General features: G+C 45.2%; 1 long non-coding RNA gene across 1 annotated transcript; it reads right to left on the bottom strand.

Moving 5' to 3' along the window:
* Positions 1–247: 247 nt before the first annotated feature.
* LOC119294359 lies at positions 248–13,891 on the bottom strand. Its single transcript, XR_005143412.1, has 4 exons — positions 13,359–13,891; positions 12,652–13,152; positions 12,354–12,438; positions 248–278 (listed from the first exon to the last, which is right to left on the bottom strand). It is a non-coding gene; the product is annotated as an uncharacterized LOC119294359 (long non-coding RNA).
* Positions 13,892–14,842: the final 951 nt, after the last annotated feature.

The raw sequence follows: 14,842 nt of genomic DNA, 5'->3' as shown, positions 1-14,842 counted from the left end.
TGTAGCAAACTGCTTTCATAAAAATTTGTCAATCCCTTGCCATGAATCCCCGACTTGATCCACGTAGTATTTGTTCCCTGTGATCGCCAAAAAGAAAAGATAATTGTCCATGCGTTGCTGCAGGGAAAAAAGCACAATTGGTGTGTATTTTCTATCAGGAAATAGCTTTCAAAACAACGGCAAGACATGCTAAATGCATACCTTTTGATCAAGTAAATCAATTGTACAGCAAAAATAATCATCAAATGTGTGCACTTCCCCTGTTCTGCCAAAACTGCCTTAAATATTTAATGCATCACCCCAAAATTGAAACAAAAAACAAGATCATTTTTTTACTCATATCAATGCAGTGTAAATCTTAAAGAACCAGTGATTCGAAATGGCCATTAACTTTTGGTTAAATATAAGTTTTTCCTACAGACGTTTGTGGTACTAATAACGTTAAAAGATTTAGTGCAGTGCATGTAGTTCTTATAAGAAGAAAATACATGTTCATCCTAGTTAATAGGTAAAAATAAGCAAAAAAACAATTGTAGCGATGCACTGCTAATAAATATTACAAAATCAATAGTTGATAATTGAAGGAAATATGCCCTAGAGGCAATAATAAAGTTATTATTTATTTCCTTATAATCATGATAAATGTTTATTATTCATGCTAGAATTGTATTAACCGGAAACATAATACATGTGTGAATACATAGACAAACAAAGTGTCACTAGTATGCCTCTACTTGACTAGCTCGTTAATCAAAGATGGTTATGTTTCCTGACCATGAACAATGAGTTGTTATTTGAGTAACGAGATCACATCATTAGTTGAATGATCTGATTGACATGACCCATTCCATTAGCTTAGCACCTGATCGTTTAGTATGTTGCTATTGCTTTCTTCATGACTTATACATGTTCCTATGACTATGAGATTATGCAACTCCCGTTTGCCGGAGGAACACTTTGGGTGCTACCAAACGTCACAACGTAACTGGATGATTATAAAGGAGCATTACAGGTGTCTCCAAAAGTAGATGTTGGGTTGGCGTATTTCGAGATTAGGATTTGTCACTCCGATTGTCGGAGAGGTATCTCTGGGCCCTCTCGGTAATGCACATCACATAAGCCTTGCAAGCACTGCAACTAATATGTTAGTTGTGAGATGATGTATTACGGAACGAGTAAAGAGACTTGCCAGTAACGAGATTGAACTAGGTATTGGATACCGACGATCGAATCTCGAGCAAGTAACATAACGATGACAAAGGGAACAGCGTATGTTGTTATGCGGTCTGACCGATAAAGATCTTCGTAGAATATGTAGGAGCCAATATGGGCATCCAGGTCCCGCTATTGGTTATTGACCGGAGACGTGTCTCGGTCATGTCTACATTGTTCTCGAACCCGTAGGGTCCGCACGCTTAAGGTTACGATGACAGTTATATTATGAGTTTACATGTTTTGATGAACCGAAGGAGTTCGGAGTCCCGGATGAGATCGGGGACATGACGAGGAGTCTCGAAATGGTCGAGACGTAAAGATTCATATATTGGATGATATGGTTAGGCCAAGGGGTCAAGCCCATGAGGCTTTAGATCGGTGCAAAAAGGAGTTTTGCGGAGGCCAGGGGGCCAAACGCCGGAGACCCTGGCGTCTGGCCCTGGGCCAGACGCCGAGGCCCATGGCGTCTAGGCCAGACGCCAAGGATTGTGGCGTTTGGTCCTGGAGTCCGAGTGGGACTCTTGCCTTTCGGGCAAAACCGACTTTGAGGAGGCTTTTGCTCCAAGTTTCGACCCTGGGGCTCAACATATAAATAGAGGGGCAGGGCTAGCACCAAAGACACAACAAGTTGATCCACGTGATCTATTCCTTAGCCGTGTGTGGTGCCCCCTGCCACCATATACCTCGATAATACTGTAGCGGAGTTTAGGCGAAGCCCTGCTGCTGTAGTTCATCAAGATCGTCACCACGCCGTCGTGCTGACGGAACTCTTCCCCGACACTTTGCTGGATCGGAGTCCGGGGATCGTCATCGAGCTGAACGTGTGCTCGAACTCGGAGGTGCCGCAGTTTCGGTGCTTGATCGGTTGGATCGTGAAGACGTACGACTACTTCCTCTACGTCGTGTCATCGCTTCCGCAGTCGGTCTGCGTTGGGTACGTAGACAACACTCTCCCCTCGTTGCTATGCATCACATGATCTTGCGTGTGCGTAGGAAATTTTTTGAAATTACTACGAAACCCAACAGTGGCATCCGAGCCTAGGTTATTTATGTTGATGTTATATGCACGAGTAGAACACAAGTGAGTTGTGGACGATACAAGTCATACTGCCTACCAGCATGTCATACTTTGGTTCGGCGGTATTGTTGGACGAGACGACCCGGACCAACCTTACGCGTACGCTTACGCGAGACCGGTTCCCTCGACGTGCTTTGCACATAGATGGCTTGCGGGCGACTGTCTCTCCAACTTTAGTTGAACCGAGTATGGCTACGCCCGGTCCTTGAGAAGGTTAAAACGGAGTCTATTTGACAAACTATCGTTGTGGTTTTGATGCGTAGGTGAGATTGGTTCTTACTTAAGCCCATAGCAGCCACGTAAAACATGCAACAACAAAGTAGAGGACGTCTAACTTGTTTTTGCAGGGCATGTTGTGATGTGATATGGTCAAGGCATGATGCTGAATTTTATTGTATGAGATGATCATGTTTTGTAACCGAGTTATCGGCAACTGGCAGGAGCCATATGGTTGTCGCTTTATTGTATGCAATGCAATCGCGATGTAATGCTTTACTTTATTACTAAACGGTAGTGATAGTCGTGGAAGCATAAGATTGGCGAGACGACAACGATGCTACGATGGAGATCAAGGTGTCGCGCCGGTGACGATGGTGATCATGACGGTGCTTCGGAGATGGAGATCACAAGCACAAGATGATGATGACCATATCATATCACTTATATTGATTGCATGTGATGTTTATCTTTTTATGCATCTTATCTTGCTTTGATTGACGGTAGCATTATAAGATGATCTCTCACTAAATTATCAAGAAGTGTTCTCTCTGAGCATGCACCGTTGCCAAAGTTCGTCGTGCCCAGACACCACGTGATGATCGGGTGTGATAAGCTCTACGTCCATCTACAACGGGTGCAAGCCAGTTTTGCACACGCAGAATACTCAGGTTAAACTTGACGAGCCTAGCATATGCAGATATGGCCTCGGAACACGGAGACCGAAAGGTCGAGCGTGAATCATATAGTAGATATGATCAACATAACGATGTTCACCATTGAAAACTACTCCATCTCACGTGATGATCGGTCATGGTTTAGTTGATTTGGATCACGTAATCACTTAGAGGATTAGAGGGATGTCTATCTAAGTGGGAGTTCTTAAATAATATGATTAATTGAACTTAAATTTATCATGAACTTAGTACCTGATAGTATCTTGCTTGTTTATGTTGATTGTAGATAGATGGCTCGTGCTGTTGTTCCGTTGAATTTTAATGCGTTCCTTGAGAAAGCAAAGTTGAAAGATGATGGTAGCAATTACATGGACTGGGTCCGTAACTTGAGGATTATCCTCATTGCTGCACAGAAAAATTACGTCCTGGAAGCACCGCTGGGTGCCAGGCCTGCTGCTGGAGCAACACCAGATGTTATGAATGTCTGGCAGAGCAAAGCTGATGACTACTCGATAGTTCAGTGTGCCATGCTTTACGGCTTAGAATCAGGACTTCAACGACGTTTTGAACGTCATGGAGCATATGAGATGTTCCAGGAGTTGAAGTTAATATTTCAAGCAAATGCCCGAATTGAGAGATATGAAGTCTCCAATAAGTTCTATAGCTGCAAGATGGAGGAGAACAGTTCTGTCAGTGAGCATATACTCAAAATGTCTGGGTATAATAATCACTTGATTCAATTGGGAGTTAATCTTCCGGATGATTGCGTTATTGACAGAATTCTCCAATCACTGCCACCAAGCTACAAGAGCTTCGTGATGAACTATAATATGCAAGGGATGAACAAGACTATTCCCGAGCTCTTCGCAATGCTGAAAGCTGCGGAGGTAGAAATCAAGAAGGAGCATCAAGTGTTGATGGTTAACAAGACCACTAGTTTCAAGAAAAAGGGCAAAGGGAAGAAAAAGGGGAACTTCAAGAAGAACGGCAAGCAAGTTGCTGCTCAAGAGAATAAACCCAAGTCTGGACCTAAGCCTGAAACTGAGTGCTTCTACTGCAAGCAGACTGGTCACTGGAAGCGGAACTGCCCCAAGTATTTGGCGGATAAGAAGGATGGCAAGGTGAACAAAGGTATATGTGATATACATGTTATTGATGTGTACCTTACTAGAGCTCGCAGTAGCACCTGGGTATTTGATACTGGTTCTGTTGCTAATATTTGCAACTCGAAACAGGGACTACGGAATAAGCGGGCACTGGCAAAGGACGAGGTGACGATGCGCGTGGGAAATGGTTCCAAAGTTGATGTGATCGCGGTCGGCACGCTACCTCTACATCTACCTTCGGGATTAATATTAGACCTAAATAATTGTTATTTGGTGCCAGCGTTGAGCATGAACATTATATCTGGATCTTGTTTAATGCGAGGCGATTATTCATTTACATCAGAGAATAATGGTTGTTCTATTTATATGAGTAATATCTTTTATGGTCATGCACCCTTGAAGAGTGGTCTATTCTTATTGAATCTCGATAGTAGTAATACACATATTCATAATGTTGAAGCCAAAAGATGCAGAGTTGATAATGAAAGTGCAACTTATTTGTGGCACTGTCGTTTAGGTCATATCGGTATAAAGCGCATGAAGAAACTCCATACTGATGGACTTTTTGGAACCACTTGATTATGAATCACTTGGTACTTGCGAACCGTGCCTCATGGGCAAGATGACTAAAACACCGTTCTCCGGTACTATGGAGAGAGCAACAGATTTGTTGGAAATCATACATACCGATGTATGTGGCCCGATGAATATTGAGGCTCGTGGCGGATATCGTTATTTTCTCACCTTCACAGATGATTTAAGCAGATATGGGTATATCTACTTAATGAAACATAAGTCTGAAACATTTGAAAAGTTCAAAGAATTTTAGAGTGAAGTTGAAAATCATCGTAACAAGAAAATAAAGTTTCTACGATCTGATCGTGGAGGAGAATATTTGAGTTACGAGTTTGGTGTACATTTGAAAAACTGTGGAATAGTTTCACAACTCATGCCACCCGGAACACCACAGCGTAATGGTGTGTCCGAACGTTGTAATCGTACTTTACTAGATATGGTGCAATCTATGATGTCTCTTACTGATTTACCGCTATCATTTTGGGGATATGCTTTAGAGACGGCCGCATTCACGTTAAATAGGGCACCATCAAAATCCGTTGAGACGACGCCTTATGAACTGTGGTTTGGCAAGAAACCAAAGTTGTCGTTTCTTAAAGTTTGGGGCTGCGATGCTTATGTGAAAAAGCTTCAACCTGATAAGCTCGAACCCAAATCGGAGAAATGTGTCTTCATAGGATACCCAAAGGAGACTATTGGGTACACCTTCTATCACAGATCCGAAGGCAAGACATTCGTTGCTAAGAATGGATCCTTTCTAGAGAAGGAGCTTCTCTCGAAAGAAGTGAGTGGGAGGAAAGTAGAACTTGACGAGGTAACTATACCTGCTCCCTTACTGGAGAGTAGTTCATCACAAAAAACTGTTTCAGTGACACCTACACCAGTTAGTGAAGAAGCCAATGATAATGATCATGAAACTTCAGATCAAGATACTGCTGAACCTCGTAGATCAACGAGAGTAAGATCCACACCAGAGTGGTACGGTAATCCTATTCTGGAAGTCATGATACTAGATCATGATGAACCTACGAACTATGAAGAAGCGATGGTGAGCCCAGATTCCGCAAAGTGGCTTGAAGCCATGAAATCTGAGATGGGATCCATGTATGAGAACAAAGTATGGACTTTGGTTGACTTGCCCGATGATTGGCAAGCAATTGAGAATAAATGGATCTTTAAGAAGAAGACTGACGCTGATGGTAATGTTACTGTCTACAAAGCTCGACTTGTCGCAAAAGGTTTTCGGCAAGTTCAAGGGATTGACTACGATGAGACCTTCTCACCTGTAGCGATGCTTAAGTCCGTCCGAATCATGTTAGCAATTGCCGCATTTTATGATTATGAAATTTGGCAGATGGATGTCAAAACTGCATTCCTGAATGGATTTCTGGAAGAAGAGTTGTATATGATGCAACCGGAAGGTTTTGTCGATCCAAAGGGAGCTAACAAAGTGTGCAAGCTCCAGCGATCCATTTATGGACTGGTGCAAGCCTCTCGGAGTTGGAATAAACGTTTTGATAGTGTGATCAAAGCATTTGGTTTTATACAGACTTTCGGAGAAGCCTGTATTTACAAGAAAGTGAGTGGGAGCTCTGTAGCATTTCTGATATTATATGTGGATGACATATTGCTGATTGGAAATAATATAGAATTTCTGGATAGCATAAAGGGATACTTGAATAAAAGTTTTTCAATGAAAGACCTCGGTGAAGCTGCTTACATATTAGGCATTAAGATCTATAGAGATAGATCAAGACGCTTAATTGGACTTTCACAAAGCACATACCTTGACAAGATTTTGAAGAAATTCAAAATGGATCAAGCAAAGAAAGGATTCTTGCCTGTATTACAAGGTGTGAAGTTGAGTAAGACTCAATGCCCGACCACTGCAGAAGATAGAGAGAATATGAAAGATGTTCCCTATGCATCAGCCATAGGCTCTATCATGTATGCAATGCTGTGTACCAGACCTGATGTGTGCCTTGCTATAAGTTTAGCAGGGAGGTACCAAAGTAATCCAGGAGTGGATCACTAGACAGCGGTCAAGAACATCCTGAAATACCTGAAAAGGACTAAGGATATGTTTCTCGTATATGGAGGTGACAAAGAGCTCACCGTAAAAGGTTACGTGATGCAAGCTTTGACACTGATCCGGACGATTCTAAATCGCAAACCGGATACGTGTTTACTTTAAACGGTGGAGCTGTCAGTTGGTGCAGTTCTAAACAAAGCGTCGTAGCGGGATCTACATGTGAAGCGGAGTACATAGCTGCTTCGGAAGCAGCAAACGAAGGAGTCTGGATGAAGGAGTTCATATCCGATCTAGGTGTCATACCTAATGCATCGGGTCCAATGAAAATCTTTTGTGACAATACTGGTGCAATTGCCTTGGCAAAGGAATCCAGATTTCACAAAAGGACCAAACACATCAAGAGACGCTTCAACTCCATCCGGGATCTGGTCCAGGTGGGAGACATAGAGATTTGCAAGATACATACAGATCTGAATGTTGCAGACCCGTTGACTAAGCCTCTTCCACGAGCAAAACATGATCAGCACCAAAGCTCCATGGGTGTTAGAATCATTACAGTGTGATCTAGATTATTGACTCTAGTGCAAGTGGGAGACTGAAGGAAATATGCCCTAGAGGCAATAATAAAGTTATTATTTATTTCCTTATAATCATGATAAATGTTTATTATTCATGCTAGAATTGTATTAACCGGAAACATAATACATGTGTGAATACATAGACAAACAACGTGTCACTAGTATGCCTCTACTTGACTAGCTCGTTAATCAAAGATGGTTATGTTTCCTGACCATGAACAATGAGTTGTTATTTGAGTAACGAGATCACATCATTAGTTGAATGATCTGATTGACATGACCCATTCCATTAGCTTAGCACCTGATCGTTTAGTATGTTGCTATTGCTTTCTTCATGACTTATACATGTTCCTATGACTATGAGATTATGCAACTCCCGTTTGCCGGAGGAACACTTTGGGTGCTACCAAACGTCACAACGTAACTGGGTGATTATAAAGGAGCATTACAGGTGTCTCCAAAAGTAGATGTTGGGTTGGCGTATTTCGAGATTAGGATTTGTCACTCCGATTGTCGGAGAGGTATCTCTGGGCCCTCTCGGTAATGCACATCACATAAGCCTTGCAAGCACTGCAACTAATATGTTAGTTGTGAGATGATGTATTACGGAACGAGTAAAGAGACTTGCCAATAACGAGATTGAACTAGGTATTGGATACCGACGATCGAATCTCGGGCAAGTAACATACCGATGACAAAGGGAACAACGTATGTTGTTATGCGGTCTGACCGATAAAGATCTTCGTAGAATATGTAGGAGCCAATATGGGCATCCAGGTCCCGCTATTGGTTATTGACCGGAGACGTGTCTCGGTCATGTCTACATTGTTCTCGAACCCGTAGGGTCCGCACGCTTAAGGTTACGATGACAGTTATATTATGAGTTTATGCATTTTTGATGTACCGAAGGTTGTTCGGAGTCCCGGATGTGATCACGGACATGACGAGGAGTCTCGAAATGGTCGAGACATAAAGATTGATATATTGGAAGTCTATGTTTGGACATCGGAAGTGTTCCGGGTGAAATCGGGATTTTACCGGGTTACCGAGAGGGTTACCGGAACCCCCCGGGAGCTATTTGGGCCATAGTGGGCCTTAGTGGAAAAGAGAAGGGGCTGCCCTAGATGGGCTGCGCACCACCCCCTTCCCCTAGTCCTATTAGGACTAGGAGAGGTGGCCGGCCCCCTCCTCCTCTTTTCCCCTCCGAGGAATCCTAGTTGGACTAGGATTGGAGGGGGAATCCTACTCCCAGAGGGAGTAGGACTCTCCTGCGCCTCCCCCCTTGGCCGGCCAGCCTCCCTCCTCTCCTCCTTTATATACGGAGGCAGGGGCACCTCTAAACACACAAGTTGACACAAGTTGATCCACGTGATCGATTCCTTAGCCGTGTGCGGTGCCCCCTGCCACCATATTCCTCGATAATACTGTAGCGGAGTTTAGGCGAAGCCCTGCTGCTGTAGTTCATCAAGATCGTCACCACGCCGTCGTGCTGACGAAACTCTTCCCCGACACTTTGCTGGATCGGAGTCCGGGGATCGTCATCGAGCTGAACGTGTGCTCGAACTCGGAGGTGCCGTAGTTTCGGTGCTTGATCGGTTGGATCGTGAAGACGTACGACTACTTCCTCTACGTCGTGTCATTGCTTCCGCAGTCGGTCTGCGTTGGGTACGTAGACAACACTCTCCTCTCGTTGCTATGCATCACATGATCCTGTGTGCGCGTAGGAAATTTTTTGAAATTACTACGAAACCCAACAGTTAGCAATTGCCGCATTTTATGATTATGAAATTTGGCAGATGGATGTCAAAACTGCATTCCTGAATGGATTTCTGGAAGAAGAGTTGTATATGATGCAACCAGAAGGTTTTGTCGATCCAAAGGAAGCTAACAAAGTGTGCAAGCTCCAGCGATCCATTTATGGACTGGTGCAAGCCTCTCGGAGTTGGAATAAACGTTTTGATAGTGTGATCAAAGCATTTGGTTTTATACAGACTTTCGGAGAAGCCTGTATTTACAAGAAAGTGAGTGGGAGCTCTGTAGCATTTCTGATATTATATGTGGATGACATATTACTCATTGGAAATGATATAGAATTTCTGGATAGCATAAAGGGATACTTGAATAAAAGTTTTTCAATGAAAGACCTCGGTGAAGCTGCTTACATATTAGGCATTAAGATCTATAGAGATAGATCAAGACACTTAATTGGACTTTCACAAAGCACATACCTTGACAAGATTTTGAAGAAATTCAAAATGGATCAAGCAAAGAAAGGATTCTTGCCTGTATTACAAGGTGTGAAATTGAGTAAGACTCAATGCCCGACCACTGCAGAAGATAGAGAGAATATGAAAGATGTTCCCTATGCATCAGCCATAGGCTCTATCATGTATGCAATGCTGTGTACCAGACCTGATGTGTGCCTTGCTATAAGTTTAGCAGGGAGGTACCAAAGTAATCCAGGAGTGGATCACTGGACAGCGGTCAAGAACATCCTGAAATACCTGAAAAGGACTAAGGATATGTTTCTCGTATATGGAGGTGACAAAGAGCTCATCGTAAAAGGTTACGTTGATGCAAGCTTTGACACTGATCCGGACGATTCTAAAATCGCAAACCGGATACGTGTTTACATTAAACGGTGGAGCTGTCAGTTGGTGCAGTTCTAAACAAAGCGTCGTAGCGGGATCTACATGTGAAGCGGAATACATAGCTGCTTCGGAAGCAGCAAATGAAGGAGTCTGGATGAAGGAGTTCATATCCGATCTAGGTGTCATACCTAGTGCATCGGGTCCAATGAAAATCTTTTGTGACAATACTGGTGCAATTGCCTTGGCAAAGGAATCCAGATTTCACAAAAGGACCAAACACATCAAGAGACGCTTCAACTCCATCCGGGATCTAGTCCAGGTGGGAGACATAGAGATTTGCAAGATACATACGGATCTGAATGTTGCAGACCCGTTGACTAAGCCTCTTCCACGAGCAAAACATGATCAGCACCAAAGCTCCATGGGTGTTAGAATCATTACAGTGTAATCTAGATTATTGACTCTAGTGCAAGTGGGAGACTGAAGGAAATTTGCCCTAGAGGCAATAATAAAGTTATTATTTATTTCCTTATAATCATGATAAATGTTTATTATTCATGCTAGAATTGTATTTACCGGAAACATAATACATGTGTGAATACATAGACAAACAAAGTGTCACTAGTATGCCTCTACTTGACTAGCTCGTTAATCAAAGATGGTTATGTTTCCTAACCATGAACAATGAGTTGTTATTTGATTAACGAGGTCACATCATTAGTAGAATGATCTGATTGACATGACCCATTCCATTAGCTTAGCACCCGATCGTTTAGTATGTTGCTATTGCTTTCTTCATGACTTATACATGTTCCTATGACTATGAGATTATGCAACTCCCGTTTACCGGAGGAACACTTTGGGTACTACCAAGCGTCACAACGTAACTGGGTGATTATAAAGGAGTACTACAGGTGTCTCCAATGGTCGATGTTGGGTTGGCGTATTTCAAGATTAGGATTTGTCACTCCGATTGTCGGAGAGGTATCTCTGGGCCCTCTCGGTAATACACATCACATAAGCCTTGCAAGCATTACAACTAATATGTTAGTTGTGAGATGATGTATTACGGAACGAGTAAAGAGACTTGCCAGTAACGAGATTGAACTAGGTATTGGATACCGACGATCGAATCTCGGGCAAGTAACATACCGATGACAAAGGGAACAACGTATGTTGTTATGCGGTCTGACCGATAAAGATCTTCGTAGAATATGTAGGAGCCAATATGGGCATCTAGGTCCCGCTATTGGTTATTGACCGGAGACGTGTCTCGGTCATGTCTACATTGTTCTCGAACCCGTAGGGTCCGCACGCTTAAGGTTACGATGACAGTTATATTATGAGTTTACATGTTTTGATGAACCGAAGGAGTTCGGAGTCCCGGATGAGATCGGGGACATGACGAGGAGTCTAGAAATGGTCGAGACGTAAAGATTCATATATTGGATGATATGGTTAGGCCAAGGGGTCAAGCCCATGAGGCTTTAGATCGGTGCAAAAAGGAGTTTTGCGGAGGCCAGGGGCCAAACGCCGGAGACCCTGGCGTCTGGCCCTGGGCCAGACGCCGAGGCCCATGGCGTCTGGGCCAAACGCCAAGGATTGTGGCGTTTGGTCCTGGAGTCCGAGTGGGACTCTTGCCTTTCGGGCAAAACCGACTTTGAGGAGGCTTTTGCTCCAAGTTTCGACCCCGGGGCTCAACATATAAATAGAGGGGCAGGGCTAGCACCAAAGACACAACAAGTTGATCCACGTGATCTATTCCTTAGCCGTGTGCGGTGCCCCCTGCCACCATATACCTCGATAATACTGTAGCGGAGTTTAGGCGAAGCCCTGCTGCTGTAGTTCATCAAGATCGTCACCACGCCGTCGTGCTGACGGAACTCTTCCCCGACACTTTGCTGGATCAGAGTCCGGGGATCGTCATCGAGCTGAACGTGTGCTCGAACTCGGAGGTGCCGTAGTTTCGGTGCTTGATCGGTTGGATCGTGAAGACGTACGACTACTTCCTCTACGTCGTGTCATCGCTTCCGCAGTCGGTCTGCGTTGGGTACGTAGACAACACTCTCCCTCGTTGCTATGCATCACATGATCTTGCGTGTGCGTAGGAAAATTTTTGAAATTACTACGAAACCCAACAATAATAACATGCTTAAATGGCCATCTATAACATGAGGCTCCTCATGTCAGGACTATATATTTTGCTTACCTCAGTTCATAATTAACATGTAACCTAAGAGCTAGGAAGGGAAGTGAAAAGATGTGGTCGGTTCATAGTCCATACCAATAAAAGAAAGCAACTGCAGTTTCTCACAGCTCTTCTCCACTACGAACCTCAAATCATATATCTGAATCTTGTTTCCCTATTTCTGCAGAATGCCGATTATACAAAAAAAGTAAGAAAGCACGCAAATAAGTGCATATAGTAATCACACTACAGGAAAATAAGATTCCACACTAACAGATCTTAGGTGTAGGAATAGCTTGAATGCATAGTATAAGCATCAAGTGTACGATCTCAGCAGGAGAAACCAAAACTCCACTGGGAATCTAAGAGTCTCAAGTACAAAAAGAATACATACCATCCCCGTCGTGGTCACATAGAATGAATATCTGCTTCAAAACCCTCACACCACAGATGGTAGAAGACCTTCTGCACTTGTGATTCCTAAACAATCTGTTATAGTAAACCTACTCTACTCGAGCATAGTATCTAGAACTCTAACGAACAATCAAAATTACAAAAAATATGCACTGTTGGAATATTACGTGAGGCTGAGCAACTGTTAGAACAATCAACAAATTGACATAATAAAGTGTTACGAATGTAAATTGATACAATGGGGGTCTTTTTGATCTCAGTCTGGCAGAACGCATAGCACTGAAATTTCAATGCAGGTCACAATCCCATGGAACGATTGGATGATGGGTGCTATCGTCTTCTCAAGGATGTTCTGTTGGTCGTCCCTCAGGTCTGGCTTGCACACCAATGACAGGCGCCTTCAACTGTAATAAAAGAATCATTGGACAGCAGAGATGAAGACCGGCAACCCTGGGAATCACCAACCATGCCCGGACCAAACCTGCGACAACCACAAACAACCATGACGACGGGTTCAATACCGGCGCAAACACCAAATCAATCTGCGAAAGAAACAGGGGCGGAGCTAGATCCAACCATTCTCCATTAAATAATACGTAAACACCATGGTTATATTGCTAATTGCTGGATCAAATTGCATGTCCTGATTCAAAGGCTTTGCCCAGGCTCATCAAAGGGCATCCTCACCTCTTCCAGAGACCACGCTGGCCCTTGGCAGGGATTGAGCGCTACAACCGGTTCATCAGCAGTTCAGCACGCACACGCACTGGATCTACCCCACCTCCCTCCACACCCGTCAGCTGCCATCGGGTCTGTCGCGCTGATCGGCATCAGGACCTCAACGGGAACAGCGCCGGATCTGGGGGATTGGCGTCCTCCTGAAGGGGACTGTCGCCGGATCCCTCGTGCGAGGGCGGCGGCTCTAACGTGCGAGGGCGGCGGATCCTCAACGCGATCGGCTCCGTCTCCTGAAGTGGAGGGCGGCGGCGACCCCTGATCCAGGACCCGCGCCGGATCGTCGAGGTGTTCAGCGCGGCGGCGAAGTGATGGAGGGTCGCGGCGACCTTGTCCAGGATCGACGCGGATGGAGGGCGGCGAGTGAAGCGGAGCGGCGACCTCGACCAGGATGGAGGGCGGCGAGGATGGAGGGCAGCGACTGAAGCGCGGCAGCGCAGGGATGTAGGGCGGCCACGAAAGGAGGCCTCGCTCCAGAACAGGACTCGTCGCTGGTTAACCGTCGTAGGTTTTTTTTGTCGCAGGTTAATCTTGGTACGTCTTTTGAGGGTCGCATGTGGATAGGTGCGGGTTCAAGCCTTAGGAGGAGGTTTTTTCGGTTTGTGATGTCTTAGTCGGAGGTGGGAGGAGGTACTAAAATAAACCGTGGAAGGTGGGACTAAAAAAACTTGGAAGCGAGACTACCAACTGCTCCCTTAGGAGTAGAGATATGTATCAAATCATAACCCTCAGCTCATAAATCTGAATATCATCTATCCCTAATTGTGTCCCATCAATCAATTATTAATGGTCATATTTCCACAAAATGAAGAAGTAATATTGATGGTCATTTATAAATATTGGTCATTTTACCAATCATTTTATCATAATAAGTATTTGGCAATCATCATGGCAAAAAGCCGTACCTTCGGACGAGCGCCCAGGCCCCCGCGTCGCCCAGGGTAGGCGACACGGGTGGCAGCCCCCAACCGCGCCGCCGCCGGGCCCTCCTTCTCCAGCTAATCCCCTCGCCGCCGCCGGAGGCCACCACCGGGCGAAGCCCACATCGTGGCGACAGCGGCGGGGCCTCCCCCCCATGGTGCGGCTCTCTTCTCCCGCGGGGCCCCGCGGCTAGCGGCCCGCCTGCGGCTCGGATCCATGGCGGCGCCCATGGCTGGTGGCACGCGGCGCAGCTTAGCGGCGGGCGGCGCGGCGTGGACAGGTGGGCCACTTCCCTGGCCATGTGGATGGTGGGAAGGTGGTGGGCTTCGGCTGCGGTGGCGGTTCCTCGCTGGATGTTGGTGGCCATGGTGATGTTCGACGTCGACCCCGATCTACTCCGATCTGCAGCGGATCTGGCCCTTGGTGGCTTCGGTCACCGTTCTTGGGTGCTGGCCTTGCAGATCCGGTGGCTGGAAGGGTTCCGGGGGAATCTCTTGGCCGGCGTGGCGGCCACT

Source organism: Triticum dicoccoides, chromosome 4B (genome assembly GCF_002162155.2).
Source record: "Triticum dicoccoides isolate Atlit2015 ecotype Zavitan chromosome 4B, WEW_v2.0, whole genome shotgun sequence".
NCBI classification, from domain to species: domain Eukaryota; kingdom Viridiplantae; phylum Streptophyta; class Magnoliopsida; order Poales; family Poaceae; genus Triticum; species Triticum dicoccoides.
Note: the sequence above shows the minus strand (reverse complement) of the source record. Positions and strands in the feature narration are given on the sequence as shown.